The sequence below is a fragment of the Mustela erminea genome, chromosome 15 (genome assembly GCF_009829155.1).
Source record: "Mustela erminea isolate mMusErm1 chromosome 15, mMusErm1.Pri, whole genome shotgun sequence".
Taxonomy (NCBI): domain Eukaryota; kingdom Metazoa; phylum Chordata; class Mammalia; order Carnivora; family Mustelidae; genus Mustela; species Mustela erminea.
Window position 1 is genome coordinate 47476341 of NC_045628.1, and position 14455 is coordinate 47490795.

Below are 14455 nucleotides of genomic sequence, written 5' to 3' on the forward strand. Positions count from 1 at the left end.
CTTTACGTGGCTGCCTGTGGCTCAAGTCATGATTCCAGGGTCCTGGGATGGAGCCTCTACTGGGTTTCCTGCTCAGCGGGGAGCCTGCTTCTCCCTCTCCCACTTCCCCTGCTTGTGTTCCCTCTCTCACTGTCTTTCTGTCAAATAAATAAATAAAATATTTAAAAAAATAAAATAAAGATTTATTTCTTTATTCATTTGAAAGAGAGAGAAAGAGAGCACAAGCAGGGGGACGGGCAGAGGGAGAGAAAGAAATAGAAGAAACAGATGTGGGGCTCCATCTGGGGATCAATCCCAGGACCCTGAGATTATGACCTGAGCTGAAGTCAGACTTAGCCAACTGAGCCACCAAAGCATCCCTAGTCTTGGGTTTTAATAGAAAATGACCTGAATTCCTTTTTTTTTTTTAATTTAAATTCAAGCTAGTTAACATAAAATGACCTGAATTCTTAATAAGACTGTGAGGGAGAGAGAAAGGAAGGGGTGTGGAGGGAAAGATTACAGATTAAAACATTTCTAGAGAAATATTAACTAGTTTCAACATATGAATATTATTTAATGCCTGATTCTAAAACAGATGAACAAATTGGAAAAGTTTTGAGGCAGTCAGAGAATTTTGAACATTGACTACATATTTGACCACATGAAGAAATTATTGTTGCAGTGTTTCAGCTGTTAAGAAGGTATTTAGAATATACTATTTTTTTAAGAGTCCTACTCTCTTAGAGATATTTCTGAAATATTTGTGGATTAAGTGCTAGAATGACTGAAATTTATTTTCTAATAATCTATTCCTGGGAAGAGAATAGTTAGGGGGTTGGATATAAAACCACAAAGTTCCTTATTATATTTTCTCTATCTTTGAAAGTTCTTTAAACTTTCAACAATAAGAAGCTACGAAAACACAAAGCCAGTAGCTTTGCAGGCTATTTAGTAACAATATAAAAATACTAATGATGATAATTGCTGACATTGTTGAATGTTAAACATGTGCTGTACTAAGTAGTTTGCATACATTATTTTGTTTAAACCTAAAACAGCCTGTGAGATATAATATATCAATATCTTCATTTTACAAATGATGAGATTATAGTTTAAATAATTTAGATAAGTTTCCCAGAGTTACGTACCTGACAAGTGGCAGAGCCAGAGTTCTCTTCTGCTTTCCATAAATTCTATATTTATAGTATGTAGGCTTTCATAAATAGATCCCTCCTTTATTTTACTTCTACTTTATTACGAATAGTAACAGATATTTTCAAGGAGACACTTTATGAACTGGTTTTCTGTTAGCACACCTTTGTCAATAATTGAGACTTCATTTTCAAAAATGTATAGAGTTCACATCTCGAGTTTGCTTGTTTTCAGTTTTTCATTACTGAAGATTTTTTGTATTATAGTTTGCAAGTGAAGAATTCTCATAAATTGTGCCATTTCTTATAAATGATTACATTTTCTGATGTGAACTGATCAGATTGTGTGCAGTTGATAATTCCTTAGTATTTTTTATTAAAGAAAAACACGGCTCAGCAAAACAAATCACATTGATTGACTATTGAATTGCTTTCATAATAGAAAATTCTACTTTGTTTACTTACAAGAGTCATCAAACTCTCCTGGGCCTTAGTTTTCTCATTAAAGCAAGAAGGAAATTGACCTCAAAAACCCCATACATAATGATGATCCATGGAAAAAATATCTCCTTGATATTCCTCAGACTTTCTGAACACATTGACACACCCAAGAATTTCACACTTGATATTTCTTTTGCCTGAAATGTTCATATCTCAGAATTCTATATAATCCTTATATTCATTGGTCTTATCTCCTTCAAGTTTCTATTCAGACATTCTGCTATCAGATAGGACATATTTGAATATTCTATAAAAATAGTGCATATTTTCCCTGTCTCCTTCTGTTGCTTTATTTTTGTTTTTAGCAGTAACACTTGTCAAAGCAAAAATTGCATTGAACATTGTTAAACTGGCAAGAAAGACTTGTTTTCAATGCTATTGCTATAGTGGAGACGGCAGAGCTCAGGCAGAAGTCAGCGTCTCTGAAACGAAAGGCAGGCGGTTATTAAGCCCTGGAGTAAGGGTGCAATCTTGGCCATCTGTGTTGGCTAATTGGCCTTACCCAGAGGAAAAGTAAACTTTCTCATATCTTCACAACATGAGGTAGTTTTACAACTTGGAGAACGATGCCCTCCAAAGTAAGTCTCCTGCCTTCCCACAGAAATTGAGAGAAAGGAGTTCTACCTTTCTTCATGTTCACATTTTTAAACATAACTAGCACCCAAGTCTCTGAGAAAGAGATTCTGAGTTGTAAAGTTGACCTGAGACTTTTTTTCTTTTTTGAAGATTTACATCTCAAAGAGGCCAGAAAAAAATTTACAAATGTTCTAAAGTAAATGCTCTAAGCAAAGGGAGATGGGGATACATATTTTGACAGAATTAAAGCAGAAACCTGCCTAAAATTTACCAAGCTGTGTGAACTTTCTTGTTCAATCCTCACATTGAGAAGTACAAGGAAAGAATCTGCTGACTTCTCTCTGTATTTAACATTTTCAGGAAGCATGTACTACAAAATTACTATAGCTATTTGCAACATACTTTGGAGCCAGGAGATGCTGGTATTTATTATTGTTCTCACTTCTACATAAAAATTCAAATTTTGGATATTCTCAAAAGGTCATATGCATTAAACTATTGTTAACACTGAGGGCTGAAATGACTCAATATTTGAAAAATCTTATCTCTGTGTTATGAAGCAATTATAATAAATTTCCAGATATACAGTGAAAAGGAGCATTCTTGGTTCCTATCTAGTAGTGAAAAGTTTTAACTCAAGTCTGAGATGAACTTTCCCTGAAATGAATCATTCCTCTCAGATAGTTCATATTTTAGCTTTTGTCATTTTTTTAAATTGTTTTAAAAATTTTGTTGTCAGGTTTTATTCATTTTCAGATAATTCTTTCCAGTAGGTAACTGGGTGGGGTTTTTCTGTTTGTTTTTGTTTTTGTTTTTGTTTTTCTTTATAAAAACACTTCTTTTTACTGTATTCATACCAAGGGATTTCATACTATCGTTGCTATATATTTCATGGTCCTATTTTTCTATACAATTACCCAATTGGTTTTATTATTCATAACCATCAACAAACCAGGATTTTGTTTTAGATTTTACATTTATTTAGAAAAGTCTTTGCTAGTGAAACATGTTTTTGGATTGTTATGTCTTTCAGAGAATAAACCTTAATAATAAAAGAAAGTGAGGTACATTTATAAGTATTGACTGCATTCTACAGGAGTCAGTTGTCTTTTCGTGTTATTTTTCTTTAATTCTCACAAAAGCTCTCAATGGGCAGGTGCTCAAGTGCACCTCGCTAGTAATTGTTAGAGATAGAAATGAAACCTTTTCACTAAAGCTACTATGTTCTTTTTCTATGACCTGTTTCCTGTTAGTCATACTTCATATGATACATTCATTGATTTTAGAGTAGTTGCTTATGTTACTCAAGTATTATAAATGATTGTATGACCCAGACTGCAGAAAATATTTTATATGTATATAATTATACCTCTGGGAAGTGTTAGAAAATAGAAACCTTAAGTAATGGTTAAAGTGTATTGATTAGAGAAGTAAACACATTGATTATCCCCATAAAGTGTATATAATCTAATTAGGAGAATATGCTCACCAGCTATATAATATGTTAATTAAGTATTGAACAGAAATAAGTTGTATAAATACATTTATTGTGAAATATTCTAGTATATTAATTTGTACTAGGCCCTTTTTGCTAAGTCACAGATTTTGTACAAGCTGTGGAAACATACCTTTTCCTGGTTCATGATAATGACCTTCACCTTTCCAATGTAGAAGATGTTTCTATCTATGACCAAGTCATATCAAAGGAATTAGTGGAAGTTCAACTTTTGATCAAGAATTATAGGTGGAAGGGTGCCTAGTGGCTCAGTGGGTTAAAGCCTCTGCGTTCGGCTCAGGTCATGATCTCAGGGTCCTGGGATCGAACCCCACATGGGGCATTCTGCTTAGCAGAGAGCCTGCTTCCTCCTCTCTCTCTGCCTGCCTCTCTGCCTACTTGTGATCTCTGTCTGTCAAATAAATGAATAAAATCTTTAAAAAAAAAAAAGAATTATAGGTGGAGAAGAGGGAATGATTTTCCTTTGATGAATCCTAGCTGGAGAGAACACTGATAAAAAGAACTTGTAGGAGAGAAAAGAGGTGAACATTACTATGACATGCTCTTTGAGATTATGAGCATATTACCCAAAGAACCTGTTTTGTTTTGTTTTTTGGAAGTCTTTTAATTAGAAATCTAGATATTCTGGCAAATATTTTCAGACTCCACACTATGATTTTGAAATGTGTTTGAGCTTTAAGGATCACCAGTTCTCAGGCTTGAAAGCCTAGATATTAACCTAACTGAATACCTTCTATCAGCAAAACTAAAACTGGCCCCCAACTGAGTGGAATAGATAAGACAATGATTTCTATGCTATTTAGGATTTCTCTGTGAGAACTGTGATGTGCTGTGAAACTGAGAACTTGCTATGAAGTATGACAGAATGAGGTGGCAATGAAAAAAAAGATATTTTCAAGAAATGATGGCAAGGATACTGCAATATATTAAGAACATCTGTGCACCTCATCTTACAAGAAAGACGTGTATTAGATGAGGTCTAATAATAAGCAGTAGTTCTTATTATAATTTAAGAAAAAACAAACTGAATGCTATTAGGGTATGGTAGATGGGGATTTTAAGCTAATTTATGACAATTTAACTTTCTTTTGTTTAATAGTTACCAGTAATTCATTGTTATCATGAGTGAATGAGAGATCTAGAAAAGCCAAAACAAATTTCCCACCAAATGAAAGTCTCATGTTAGGTCGTACCTACAAAAATACTTCTGCTACTCATGCAAAAAAAGAGGCATACAACCCTGTTTTGTAAGACTGGTGAAGTTCAAGAGAAGTATTTTAGGTTCTCCAACATATGCACCTTGCACAAAGATTCACTGGAAGCAAATATAATGATATTTTAGCTGTAACCCCAGCTGTCTACTCAGTGAGAATCAGGGGACTAGTCCTCTGTAATTTGGCAGAGCATGGGACTGAACCAAAGTTTTAGAGTGGGGCCCAAAGTGCTCCTGTAGAGAGTGTGGTTGACTGTGCTCCCCAGATTGTTAGGCGACAATCATGCAGGTGCAGCAGTGTCTGTAAAACGTGTCTAGCTAATTTACAAATTTGAATGCTGCTCATTTTATTAATGGAAAGCTATTTCTAGCACATTTTTGCTAATTAATGAGCTCCTCATGAAGATAAAGGGAGGGTCAGTTGAAGCAGTTGTAGTTGTGCTTTCTAGAGTGTAGATGCCTGATTAACGTTTCTCAAATGTTAACCAACTTGAGAGTTGATGCTACCTTGGAATACTTCAAAATAAATCAGTCTCCCCTGAGACATCAAAACTAAAGTACATATACACCTACACATAAATATGAAATTGTCTGTGTTGAAAAAATTTTAATTTTTTTTTCAGTGTTCCAAAATTCATTGTTTATGTACCACACCCAGTGCTCATGCAATACGTGCCCTCCTTAATACCCACCACCAGGCTCACTCCATCTCCCAAACCCCCCTCCAGAACCCTCAGTTTGTTTCTCAGAGTCTTCTGTCTCTCATGGTTCATCTCCCCATCTGATTTCCCCCAACTCACTTTTCCTCACCATCTCCCAATGTCCTCCATGTTATTCCTTATGCTCCACAAGTAAGTGAAACCATATGATACTTGACTTCTCTGCTTGACTTAGGCAATCTAATGGGTAGTATATACATTAAAGCATAAAAGCAGGTAGTTCACTTGGGGTCATGAGTAATGAAGCAGGAATTCTCCTGCCAGAGCTATAACCCTCTTATTTCCCCTATGAGGTTGAGAGGTCTGTTCACATTATTTCATCAATGTGGGGTGTCAGTACTAGAAGGAGTTGTTCATGGCCATGTATTACAGAAGTGGACAAGGTCACTGCTCTGTTAATGGTGGCTGTGGAAGAGCCCAGATAATAAGTCAAGTCAGTGTTTAGTCAAATTTCTAGTGTCCAGTGGTTTTCTCCCAATATTTCTTATTCAAAAGCAGGATCTATAGATGCTGACATTTTCTGTCTCTCTTCTGGGACTGGTAAAGTAAAAGGGGAGAACATCATCATTATTAATACTTTCTTTGGATGGTACTATAAATACACTGTATGAAATAGGCATTTGAAATGCTAATGAAAGTAAGGTAAATAATACCTACAATACCGAAAGGAAACATGATAACTGGGAGAAGTTTTAGAAGTGCAGGGAGACCTCTATTTTTTTTTTTTAAAGAGAAATAAGTAAGTTTATTGTTACATTTAGTAGACTACTCATCCTTTCAGCAAATAATTATTGAGTACCTTCCATATGCCAGTACTCTATTAGGTTCAGGGGATTTGCTGGTGAATAAGATTAAAAAACTCTGTTCTCATAGTGCTTACAGCCCAGTGATGGAAACACAGACAAAAGGTAAATATGTAAACTAGTTAGTATGCTAGATGGTGCTAAGTGCTAAGGAAAAATATAAAGCAAAGAAGAGACCTCTATTTTTTAAGTGAAGAGATATAGGTTCAAATCCCAGATTTGCCTTATGTTCACTGCACAAACTTGGACCAGTTGTTCAACACCATGGAGGCAGTTGTCCATAAAATGCAGACAGTGATATCTTCTCTTATATCACACAGAGACTTTATTAAATAAGGCAACATATACCTAACTGAAAACAAAGGGCCCAGGATAGCAACCGTACAATGTTAGTTTGTGTTGCTGTTTTTGGTGTTAGTAACAGTCATAGAGGTGTTCACTTCATCAGTATGGCCTCTACTTTCATTAATGGTGGATTAGAACCACAAATTAATTGTTCAAAATAATTTTAGTACTACCTGAGTAATCCAAGATTTTTTGCCAATTACATATCTGTATCTCCGGATTTTTTCATTTAAAATTCTGAAAAATGATTAAATGATTTTGCCAAAGCTCTTTGCTAGTAAAACTGGTTATAATAGTGAAGAATTGGGGATGGAGGATTAAATTAAGGTGACAGGATAGGACATCTGGGTGGTTCAGTTGGCTAAGCGTTGGCCTTTGGCTGAGGTCATGATCTCAGGGTCCTGGGATCAAGTTCTGTGTCGGGCTCCCTGTTCAGTGGGGAGTCTGTTTCCCCTTCTTCCTTTCCCTCTGTCTCTCTCCCCAACTCGTGCTCTCTCTCTGTCTCTCAAATGAATAAATAAAATCTTAAAAAATTTTAAAAATAAAAAATAAATCAAGGTAACAGGAAAATGTTAGTAAATGTTATTATAGATCATAGAAATTACAATACCCTTTTCTCTTGAAAGAAAATATGTTGACTTAAAAAAATCTGGTCATCATGCAGTGCTATCAAGTGTGTTATTCATTGTTATTGCGTTTTTATTTTTTTGGCTGACTTTGAACCAGCATAGATTGTTACACATAGGTATTTTCACTTGTTGAAAAATTGGAGCGAAGAAACTGGAATACCAGACAGACAGCAGTAAAAAAAAAAAAAAAAAAAAAAAAAAAAAAAACTTTGCTGGTTCACCTGTTTTAAATGATGCTTAGCATTGCTGGTAAATCATTGTGGCTAGAAAAGATGGTAAGAAGTGAAATATGAGTGCCTATTAGAGTAAAATGAATAGAGTAGTGACATGAAAAATTACAAAAATGAAAACAATTTAAATGTCCTTCTGTGTTAGACATAGCCAGTAGATTAGAGGAATTCTAGGGTCCATTCAAACATCCTACTTCCTGAGTTAAAGTGGAGGAAACACAGCCAACTGTACAACATATATATGATTTCCTAGGTACTCTTCAGAATTAATCTGTTTATTGAGAGATATCCAGAAAGGCAGACAAGGAGCCAAATTATATGGGGATCTGTGATGTATGTTATACCAAATATATAATATACTGTTCATACCATGCCAATATAATGTAATATAATATAATATAATATACCAAAGATATGCTACGTTGTTAAAATTCAGGTTTGTAAAGATAGCTAGAGGGACACCTGGCTGGCTTAGTTGGTTAAGTGTCTGCCTTTGGCTCAGGTCATGAACGCAGGATCCTGGGATCAAGTCCTACATTGGGCTTCTTGCTCAGTGGGGTGCCTGTTTCTCCCTCTGCCTGCCTTTCTCCCTGCTTGTGGACTCTCTCTCTGTCAAATAAACAAATAAAGTCTTTTTTTAAAAAAGGAAGGAAAAGATAACTGAAAGCTATTTCTCCTTATTATGTAAATATACAATCAAGCTTTGTGGTCTCCCTCTGATTTTAGAGAAGTGATTTTGCCACATATGGGAAAGACGGGCCTTTAAGCTCAGGGAGCATGTCAGAATCACCTGAAGGACTCTTCCCAGTTGTAAACGATGCCCCCGTACATCCTAATATGTCCAATTTAACATATTAATCAGTGAAAATCATTGTTTTGTGAGTCTTGCTACTGGTGGTGTGTTGTATGCCTTACGCAAGTTGATCAAGCGACAAAATATGTGATAATAATAATGACTGACTAACTTAATTTCCATAATCATGACCAAAAATTTTCAAGATATTATGATTTAGCTTTTTTTATTATCTGATTTTAAGAAGAAATTCTCTTTATTATAATAATTGTCCATAAGCAAACATCACTTAACATTTTTCTAAGTTTAAATCTATTGTTCAGTCTCCTGGTTAACTCAAACAATTCTTCTATAGATGTGAAGATGCCAAAGATGATAAGTGGGAAATTGAGGCCTTTAAGGAATTAAAGTAAAAAAACTGAAAAGCCCTGAGTAAACACAAGGGCCCTGAATTGGAGATCTTACAACCTATTTAAAAGAAAGTTAAGCAACATTGATAAGTGGAATGAAACATGAACAACATGATAACTTCGCTATTGTTTTTCCCCCCTCAAAATTTGCCTAGGGTGTTGCTACCTTTATTATCTAAAAGGTGAAAGACCATGAACTGTGTACCAGCAGAGAGCCAAGCAAATTTCCATGTGGTGTTTCAGCTTGGCTGTGATAGCAACTGATGATTTGTTTTGTAGAGTTTACTACCCCAAGTTATCTCCCCACTTCCATATGCTGACGGAATGAGAGATGATTAGAATTCAGGGAGCAGTGAGGAGGGGATGGAATTTTCCTTGAGGGAAACTCATAGGAATGGACAAGAAACATTTGTGATAAAAATGGCTTTTCCACTTTTTCATCACTGTAATGGTTAATTTTATGCAATTAGCTTGGCTGGATTATACTACCTAGTTATTTAATCTAATCCCAATCTAAGGGTTACTGTAAAGACGTTCTATAGATGTGATTAAAATCTACCAATTAGTTAGTGGACTTTAAGTAAAGGAAATTATCCATTAGGAAATGTGGCCAAAAATTAATTAATTAAGAATTCACTCAAGAAATTAGGAAAAGGAAATTAACATTAAGGACAAAAGGAATTAATATGGCAAATGACAAAATTTTTTAAAAATTGAGAAAAGCCAGATGTTAGAATTCATAGATAATTTCAAGGGAAGTCTCCAAAAAAAAAAAAAAAAAAAACAATAAAACACATTACTAACCATCTAATCAATAGCAAAAAAATACTTTTAAAACACAATTATTCAAGTTTAGAAAAGAAATTGACAGATAACTACAAATACAAAAAAAAAAAACTGAATGAATTCTAAGATAATTTTATATTTAATTCTATTCCAAAGGATCTGAAAACCTGAACTGTGAGGGGATAGAACTTTTTTACAAAGTAGTTATTATAGCAGTGGATAAGAAATTTGATAAAACTCCTCTTTGTCTACTTCTCCACCATAAGAAATTATGGCTCTCAATCCCATAAAAATAAATAAATAAATTTTTTAAAATTACTGGAAATAGAAATCTTCACAGTGGATTTATATTATGCATTGAAGGAACAGATAAATCCAATTGTATTTAAAGTTTCAGAGTATAAAAAATAAGAAACACCTATAAAGCAATTTTTTTCCTATAAAGCAAATTAACACTACATATACACTCTGAAATTTGTCTTTTTAATTCATGATATTGCATTGACCTATACTTGTAGAGAAATTTTAAGAAATACCCATACATCTTTTTCTGTTCCTGACCTAGTAGAAATAGCCCTCTATTATTTTTAACTAGTTATACATTTTGTGATATATCTTTTTAGGCATTGGCATTATTAGTATTGCATAAGCTATTGATTACTTATGAGACTTGTCTCCTTTTAATTATTCAGACTTCCTGATATTGAAGTATTTTTTAGTATCTAGGATAAATCTTCTTGTTCGTTCTTTTAATTTATTGTTGAATTCTAATTTGTTAATAGGCTATTCAGAACTTTTTCATAAGTATGATTAAATTGTTTTGGTTTCTTCATTGCATGCTACATTATATGTTTGCATGTTTGTATATTTTATTATATATTATATATATATTATTCTTATTATTTTTTAAGATTTTATTTATTTATTTGACAGAGATCGCAAGTAGGCAGAGAGGCAGGCAGAGATGGGGAGTGGGAAGCAGGCCTCCTGCAGAGGCCTCTCCAGAGAGCCCGATGCGGGACTCTTTCCCAGAACCCTGAGATTATGACCTGAGCCGAAGGCAGAGACTTAACCCACTGAGCCACCCAGGCGCCCCTAAATTTTTTTTTTTAAAAGATGCAAAGTAATCACTTTTGGGTGATCAGAGTCTATACATGAGAAAGCCAAAATAATATACATATTACTATATTTGTTATTGTTTAAAGTTATTGAAGCTAATGTATTTTAAATCCAGTAAGGTATAAAATTATAAATTTATTATAAATTAGTCAATAAGTAATAAGAATAATAGCTAACATATAATGAGTATTTACCATGAGCTCTTCACTGTTAAAAGATTTTTTACATGTGTGAAATTTAATCCTGAGAACAACCTTAAAATTATGCTTATTAAAAGATGAGGAAATAAAAAATCAAACTTCTTATTAACACAGTTAATAAGAATGTTCAGGATTTATGAGGGATCAATGAAAATACAGTGGTTCAAATCAAAGTCTCAGGACAATTGTCTAGATATTTAGAAAAAAATAAAATGAAACTATTTCTATTTTTGTCACTAAAATAAATTCTGTGTGGAAAAAAAAGTAAAAAGGAAGCACATTTGGACTATCATAGGAGTAGCCATCAGTATAGTTTTTTAGATAAACATGAAATAGAATCAAAGTTTGAAAATAAGACAAAAGCAGCCAGAGCAATAAAGAAAAAGACTGATGATAAATTTGTCTTATAATTTAAAATTTTCTACAGAGCAAATACTTTGTAAACCACATCAAAAGATAAGCACGGAAAGATGTATGCAGCACAAATGATGGACAAAGGCCTAATTTCCTTATTATAAGAGAGTATTTATAAATCAATAAAAGAAGTGACAAAAGTGATCAAAATGCACGAGAAAAACAGGCACAGCAAGAAAATGTAGTTCACTGTAATAAATAAATTCAAAGATAAATGACTTTTAAACATATGAAAACATAATCTTGTGTGTAATTAAATGCAAATTAAACAAATAATGAGATGCCATTTTTCACTTTCTACATTGGCACAGATCAAAAATATGTAATAATGTTGGGTAGGTGAGGGTATGAGGAAACAAGCCATTTCAAACACTGTTAAGAGTAGAAATAGGTGAAAATTCTAGGAAAGTAATGCACATTCCAAAATTCAAGCACTTGTGCACACACACACCCACACACACACTTACCTGGGAATTACATTTTTAAGAATGTTTTTTGCAGAGGTGTATGTAAAGATGCATATATGCATATGGAAACTATGACATTGTCTTTGATAATAAAATACTGGAAAAAGATAAATTTAAGCAGTAACAGATTGGTTTAATAGTTAGGGGCATACATTAAAGAATATGCATTTAATAAAAACACAGAAGCAATAGATATACATATACATTGAAAAATGATCTTTAAAATCTATTTTTATATATGAGAATGGGTTATACATCTGGAACAAAAGGGCATACCTCTTTGTATATGCTATGCATCAATGACTACACAAAAAGCGTGTGTATAGTACACACATCCAAACACACATATATACACCTTATATTGCTTATATGAGCATTGTATATTCTGAGAGGGTGCATAATAAATGAATCCGTGTTAGCAGCTGCCTTTGAGAATGGGACATAGAGTGTTGATGAGTGGGGGTGGGAGAGATATTGACATTTTACAGTATTCCATTTTGCATTGTTTAGTGTTTTATCATGTTTTACTATTTTGCCATGAATTTCATTACTCTTTCAATAAAAAAAAATGTAAGTAAAGAATAGTGAGCAATTTTGAGCAGAAATTGGAGGATGGAAAACATTACAATTTATGAACCAATCTCACTGTCCTTTTTGGTAGTGAATAGTAAACCTTTCTCTGTGGCTTTGATAAGTAGAAGTTTTAAAATCTTTTGCTTTCTCATAGAAATGATGTTTTAGAGCAAAGAGATCATGGGCTTTGAAGTGCAATACTCAGTGTACAAATCACAGTTCTGTAGAAATTGTGTGATCTCAGAAAATAGTATTTAACTCCCATTCTCACTGCATTCTATTTGGTTATCTAAAATAAGATCCTAATTTCTTTAAAAATGTATATGTGAAATGAAATGAATTAAATTCTGTAAAGTTCTTAGTAACCCTGTGAAATTTTTGAACAATTCTCCATGGTTCTTGGATATCAACAATCTTGGATCACATGAAAATCCCTTTCTTGCTTTGCTGGTCACATCTTCTTTTCTCTAACATGGTGTTAATAGAACAAACAATATAGGCTTTTTACTGGGTTCAATCAACCCAGAAAAGACTTAATTCTACTTCCCTAAACTGCAGTCTGCTCTTGTAGTCCTAATTGTTTCCTTCCATGGACACAGGGGGAAAGAAAACCACCCACCACCACCACCACCACAACAACAAAACAGGTTCTAAATAGGCCAATGTTTGTCAATATAATTTCTTCATTTTTCATACCAAATGTTGGAAAGATTGTTCTTTTCATGAAAGCCTCTCTTCTTAAAAGTCATTTATCCTTTTAAACAGTAGCTTGCTTTATTTTACTTTGCTGAGAAAAAAAAAATATATATATATATGTATATGCCTAAGTTAACCCATTACCTGCTGACTCTTCTTTGCTACTTACTATTTTAGAAACTGGCCTCTGGACAAATAAAGCTAAATATAACAGGAAGGAAATGTATACCAAGGCAGAATTATATCATGTGAAGGAGACCTAGCTAACTTTTAGAACAAAACCCCGACTACCAATAGTTATGTCATTACTAACAGAATTGAGGTGGTGGTTTAGCATCTGCATATGCAAATGGGACTTAGCAATTTTAAACATGAAAAAACCCAGTGTGATTTTACATTTTAATATAAGTTCATGAAATGATGCTGTCTCTAGAGGTGACAAAAAATATTTTAGCAAGACCGATAGAGACAGAGTCTCTAATCCCTGAGCACTATCGCAAAGGGCATTGGCTGGCTATTTATAAAGTGGAGAATAGGGTAGATGGTAGTAAAATAACGACAGGTGATGGATGATTCAAGTATACATGACTGAAGTCTGTAGAAATCTCTCCTCCTCACCCGTAGTATTTCACTAACCTTAATGGACTCGAGTATAACTGAGCTAGTTGACACAAATGAAATTTCTGAACCCCATCCCCAGAGTTGTACATTCAGAAAGGTGCTAATTTGTTAATTTATCTTGTTGCTAATTAGGATACAGATTACCCCCAGAATGTTTTGAGAAGCTTTTTTCCAAATGGGTGCTTTCACAATTTTTAAGTACTCATTTTCCTTGCCGTGTGTGTGTGTGTTTAACAGACATTTATTGAGTAACAGTAATTCAAATCATTATGCTGGGATATACCATTATAAGCAGTAATGGAGTCCCTGTCCTGCGAGAGTTTCTATCCTTGTAAAGAGCTAATCATATACACTACATGAGAAGCACAAGACAGGAGACAGCAGTAAGCACAGTAAAGCACAAGACCAGTAAGAGACATATTTGGGAGGGGACCAACTACAGATGAACTCTCCAGTAAAAAGAGGTTAAAACTTGAACTGGTATTTAAGAAAGGTTCAAATGATGCCAGATGTAGGTAGAGAGCCAAACCCATTCCAGAAAGAATGGCATTAGCAATAACATACAGGCTGAAAGAGACCCATTTATTGTGTTTTGTGTTTGTCTCTAGCTCTGCCTGGATGACCACTTGCTACTGCTGTGTGTGTGGGATGGACTTCTCATTTGGAACCCTGGCCCTGCCTTGAAGTTGATTACTGTCTCTGTAGGTCATT